Below are 6,256 nucleotides of genomic sequence, written 5' to 3' on the forward strand. Positions count from 1 at the left end.
GAGACCACATGAGAGGTGGTCTTCAGCTCATAGGTCTCTCAGGATAAATAACCACTTATTGCTGGTGGTTTCTTAATTTGATAAAAGAGACCACTTCCTTAAAATAAGTGGTTATTTATGAATTTAAATGAGGAAAAAAAAAGAAGGAGAAGGAGCCACATTTTACAGATAGTGGTCTTTTCTATCTTACAAAGAAATCATTTTTAATATGTAGGTGGTCTTTTTAATATTTCTTAAAACACCACCTGAAAGAAAAAGGTGGTCTCTTTAACCTTTTTTATTTTTAAAAAAGAAAACGCCAATATTTCAATATTATTATACGCTTCTCCAATCCGTTTCACCTGCTCCATGCGTGTCTTTCATAATCTACAAGTAATTTACATATACATAGAACATCTAGGCACTTGTATTGAAATAATTCTGATGAACTTAAAATTGGAATACCTTTTCATTCATTCATTCAATATCATTCACTACAAAATCACATGCATATCAATATAATGTTAGAAGATTCCAAAAATTGTAAGGCCAAAGGTAAACCCTTGCAACAAAAGAAGGAAAAAAGAAAAGAGAATTGTAAGACCAAAGGTATATGATTTTACAACATCCATCATCACACCTGCAAGAAGTGTTTGGATTTGCTGATTCAGGCAACAACTCACCACCCCCCTGCAACTGGTAAAATTCTTATGTACCACGACACAGTAATTCCCTTGCAAATGGTAAAATTCCTACGATGATATCTGCACCAGAATTATCAACAAAAATCACAGCCTGCCATATGGAAAGAAATGGTCAGTGCAGGATTATGAGTTACGCAAGACTAACTTTGGATCCAATCCTTCATCTACTTCGCCACAAAGTAATCACCTTTTGCCAGGACTTCTTATATCCACTGCAATTTGAATGTCTCAAGGTCATCAATAACCGAGGGTCGAGGGACAAGGTTCTGGCCAGAAAGGACATCCCATCCTTTAAGAATACCTCTGCAAGCTTCAGAATATAGAGCACACAAACTTAATACGCCAACATCACATATTGAAAAATAAGCGAAGAAGAGATTTCGGATTAATATGTAACCCTTATTGAAATATACTAGTAATAGAAAAAAGGCCTAGGCCTCCAATATAGTGTGCAAGGATTCATTTTACAGTCTACTAGTTATAGATGGAGAAGTTTAACTTCTACTACTTATGTTTAGAGTAATTGCATCAGTAGTTGGTGCATAATTCGTATATACATGCTATTACACAAGATGATGGGAAAGCTATAAGGTTTGTATTTGCAGGATCTTTCCAGCACAAAGTATTGGTACCTGTGCAGAGCCAAGGTCAAATATATTTTCAGCAAAGATTCCTCTAACGAGATGCTCTAAACGTTTCACTGGATCTTCAATAGCCTCATTGAGATTTACCACATTGCTGAATAAAGATATAGCCTTCGCATTCTCACCATCCTACAAAACAGAAAAAAACTAGATCGGTAGATATATATGGACAAGGTTCAAGTACTTGATGTTGATTCGATATGCATAATTTATTTGATTATCCTAATTTTTCGAATAGGTCCCAAAAAAAAGATGGAAGAAAAAAGACAGCAGGCATCTACTATGTACCTTCACTTTTTTAAATATGTCTTTGAACCCCAATTCCCGAAGCACTTGCTCCCGAAGCCTGCATAGTAGCTACAGGGGGGGGGGAGCGATGTAAGTCTCTGAAAGCCAAGTTAAAGGGTAAGATTCTCTCTCCTTCTTTCTTTCGAACTTTGCTCTTAAGTTTGATTTAACTGGAATTTTGAACGAAGGGGGTAAAGACGAGTTCCAAGAGTCATCCATGCACATAATCCTAGATCACTTCTAGAGTACAACAACAGGAAGTAGGACGTCAGCTAACATGCTGATTCTTATTCATTAACAAAAGCATTGAGCTATATCGAGTTGTCTTAAGAGGTAAAAATCCATAAGAAGACGACACAAGGGTAAAGAGAGACAAACATTAGGAAGTCATAGTTCAGTTCCATATGGTGTTCCCATATTTTAGTTACAGGCTTTCAATTTCAGTTACCGAGCTCTCAGCTTTTACTGAATTGTGTCCTTTTTGTTTTTTAGTTCAATCAGCCATAATTCTGAATAAGGGTATTCAATTCTCAATGCAATGCAGTTCTAAACCAGTTGATGGCTCTCACCTTCAACCAAGAGCTAGACATACCTCGCTTCCTAATCTAAAACTAATAATTCCATACTGAATCCATGTTTTATTCAAGCACTCATAATAATTTATAGGAATCTACTAAATAAATTATATAATACAATATAAACTAACCTAACAATCGTTCCATAAGCCACTGTAAATCTCTAAGGTAATGAGAGTAGAAGTTAGAACCTACCAATATGCATGAGACATTTACATTTTCACCATATCTAAAAGCAAAATGCATGAGAACTGAAAAAAAATATTGGTAGTGCCTTTAAGCTAAAGCAATATTGAATTGCGAATAAAACCAAAAATATATTAACGCTCCATTAACATATGATTAGAGAGCTACGACAGTACAATTAGTGCTAATATTCATAAAAACACTCAATATCATATACAGTCTAATAAGTTTTTACTTAATGTTAGAGAGAGAATTCAGATTTTGTACTTTGGATATAGTAAACTCTGAAAAGAGATACCCTAAAAGCTTGAAAAGTTAAAAAGTGATCTTCTCCTTTGTGATTCTCTTTGTCAAAGAGGTATAGTATTCTTTTAACATGCGAGAAAGAAAATTTTATTTTTGCTTACTGCCATTTGAGATTTTTCTTATTTCATCATTATTTGATTTGAAGTCTTGACTTAGAAGATCAACCACATAAAATTGATTTCATAGCTTTGCTGGCATGCATTTTCTTGCAATGATTTACTCCAATTTTCAACTTTCAAGCATAACTGCAAAGTATGTTTAATTATATGTTAAAAATGGATCATATTTTTGAATTATGCGATGTTTCACTATTAATTATTTATGCGATGAATATTTTTACTCAGCCAACGATGGAATGCAAGTCTAGGATTATATTTATAGTAGTATGAATCTTGATATATGCTCTTACAGCTACAGGACACGTAATGTGTCCATAAGGTGTTTTAGAAACATTGCTCATATTGAGTTCTAGGTGTTAATTGATATTTAGTTTCTCACAATCTTTGTACAAATTAATCAACAAGTAATCAAGTCATATGTTGAATGTTTTCAAGATTATAATACCAATTACCATTACGGGTATTGCAAGGAAGCAACTAAGCAGTAATTAACAACAATTAACACACAAATTAAGCAATTATCTAAGCAAGCAGCAAGCAGGCGTTTAAAGAGAAACCTCCAAGTTCAAATCAAGCATAAAAAACAGCAATTAACTCACAAATTGAATGACAAACTTAACTAAATCTCTAAAAACTAAAAACAAAATCAATAAAATTGAATTCAAACTACCAGCAAATCGAGGCTGCGACGACGGTAGGGCAGACAATACCGACGGCGGCAGCATTACATCAACCACAGCAACAACCGCAACATCAACAAGCAGCATCGCCGCAACAACAGCGCGCGATGGAGAGAGAGAAGAGGTGCTCAGTCACCGGCGAGCAACACGGCGCGACTCCGGTGGTTATAGCGTGCAGGATGAGAGAGAAACACATGGGCAATAGCAACAGCACCGCGGTGGCTCGCGAGTAGCACCGCGGTGGCAGAATACGAACAGAGGAGAGAGATGAGTCGGCACGAACGACCAACAATAGAGCTCCGGCGAGCTTCGACAATTACGGCGAGGGGAGCGAAAGAAAGAGACGGGCATGTGCGAGAAAAATGGGGTTTGAGGGTTTTTCCTTTTGGGGTTTGAGAACTGACGAGGCAGATAGAGATTTTTGAGGTGAGGTGGTTTTGTTTCATTCACATCAAACCGACAAAGACGGTTGGAAGAGTATAGTGATTTTATTTTTTAATTTGGCCAAATACATACCCGCTAATATATATTTTAGGAATTCATATTTTCTTTAAAAGGATATAAATAAAACTAACCACTTAATAAAAATAAGTGGTTTCTTTAATATTTGTGATTTTAAGGATGTGCAAAAAGACCACATGTCTACAAAAGGAGGTCTTTTTATCGTAAGATAAGAGACCTCTTGTCTAAGAAATTAGGTGTTTTTTGCTAAATAATCACTTATGTTATCCAAGTGGTCTTTTATGGGTGGTTACTTTGCCCATATGAGGTCATTCAGGAGTTTGACCGGGCTGAGAGTCAAACTTGAAAGGATATCTACTATGTTATGATGAGTAGTGTCTATACTGACCTGAGATTTTCTGTAGCAGATGAGGATGAGGACGATGAGGATGAGGATTTAGAGGATGAGATTGATGATGTATCCTTAGATTATATATTTGGGCTTTAAGAATAAATGTTGGAAAATTAGTCAAGCAATGGTTTGAATTTATTTCTTTAGTACTTTAATTTTGTTAAGGAAAAAGTATAATTATCCAAGTAAGCAAGAATTTATTTTGCCACGTGAATAGGAATGTTTATTTTAATTTTGTGATTGGATTTTATTAGATCCTCACACGTGTTTATTATTGATGTGAATACTATTCATGAATGATTATATGAATGATGATGATTATTCTATGGCATTATTATAAATTCATAGAATTGTATGTTAATTCGATCTTGTATGCTCAAATTAAGTGTAGCCTTCATAGATCGAGAATGGCATGTAAGTTATGTTTCGAAACCTAAAGTACAATTATGTTAAAATTTCAGGTTGCGCAATAGAATGGCTAACAACGATAACGCCTCAGCTTTCTTCTATTCGCCTATCCACGGAGAAATTAACTCAAAAAAGAGTTGACCGTCCCGATCTTGCTGGGGACATGTTTGAAAGATTAACTAAAATTAACACTACTACAATAAAGCCTAAAGAGACCCCCTAAAATCTCATTTAGAGACCACATGAGAGGTGGTCTTCAGCTCACAGGTCTCTCAGGATAAATAACCACTTATTGTGGGTGGTTTCTTAATTTGATAAAAGAGACCACTTCCTTAAAATAAGTGGTTATTTAGGAATTTAAATAGGAAAAAGAAAAAAAGGATAAGACGCCACATTTTACAGATAGATGGTCTTTTTTATCTTACAAAGATATCATTTTTAATATGTAGGTGGTCTTTTTAGTCATTCCTTAAAATACCACCTGAAAGAAAAAGGTGGTCTCTTTAACCTTTTTTTTTTAAAAAAAAAAAACGATAATAAAAATATTTTAATATTATTATACGCGCGCACTTTTCAATCTGTTTCACTTGCTCCTAATTTCAATATATATATATATATATATATATATATATATATATATATATATATATATAACATTTAGGCACTTGTATTGAAATAATTCAAATAACTTTAAAATTGGAATACTTTTTCATTCACTTAATATCATTCACTACAATTAAAATCACATATAATGTTCAAAATATTCCAAAAATTCAACTAAGTTATAAAAAAATAATAGAACACCTAGCTGTCGTTTCTTCCTCTCATGTGCACAAAAATAAGCACCTCCCTAATTCCGCTCAAAAGAAAATACACACATCCTAATTAAAATGGTCATTATCTTCCAATTCTTCTTCATCACTTGTTTATACTCATCCAATATTTGATCACAAGTCTCTGAGCTCATCAATCTTATTTTGAGAAAATTCAGTTGTAACTCCGCAAAACTACTGAAAAATATAAAATATTTAAAAGATAAACATACAAGCTGAATATGCTATAACAAAACAATTTACCGACACATAACAAATACATTCATAAATATAATATTAGTGTTCTTAAGAATGATACCTTATCAGGAATTGCTTGTCGTCTTTTCTCTACAGTCTCGAGCATATATCGGCACACATAATATCCACAATCATGAGATTTTTGGTGTTGACGAGGACACTAATTCATAGATTTTTTAGTGAAGGAGAATACCAAAAGCAGTAAATAATTAGTACATTGATATTTTCACTTGATTACATAGTATAAACACAAGTTGCCATAAAAAAGAATGACATAGTATACCTCAGTGTTTTTCCACTTGATTGTCGGATTCTTTTTATTTTCTTAATGTCCATTCGAAATGTGTGGCTGAATCTTATGATTCCGCTAACAAAAATGACAAGGAATAGTTAGGTAATAGTTTGATATTATGATCAAATATATGTAAATCATTTTGGTACTTT

General features: G+C 33.8%; 1 long non-coding RNA gene across 1 annotated transcript; it reads right to left on the reverse strand.

The window, feature by feature from the left end:
* Positions 1-511: 511 nt before the first annotated feature.
* On the reverse strand, positions 512-3,920 carry LOC104883501 (uncharacterized). The gene is made up of 5 exons (XR_007272703.2): positions 3,472-3,920; positions 1,616-1,855; positions 1,316-1,456; positions 871-993; positions 512-774 (listed from the first exon to the last, which is right to left on the reverse strand). It is a non-coding gene; the product is annotated as an uncharacterized LOC104883501 (long non-coding RNA).
* Between the last annotated feature and the right edge of the window lie 2,336 nt (positions 3,921-6,256).

This window comes from Beta vulgaris, chromosome 3 (genome assembly GCF_026745355.1).
Source record: "Beta vulgaris subsp. vulgaris cultivar EL10 chromosome 3, EL10.2, whole genome shotgun sequence".
Lineage (NCBI taxonomy): Eukaryota > Viridiplantae > Streptophyta > Magnoliopsida > Caryophyllales > Amaranthaceae > Beta > Beta vulgaris.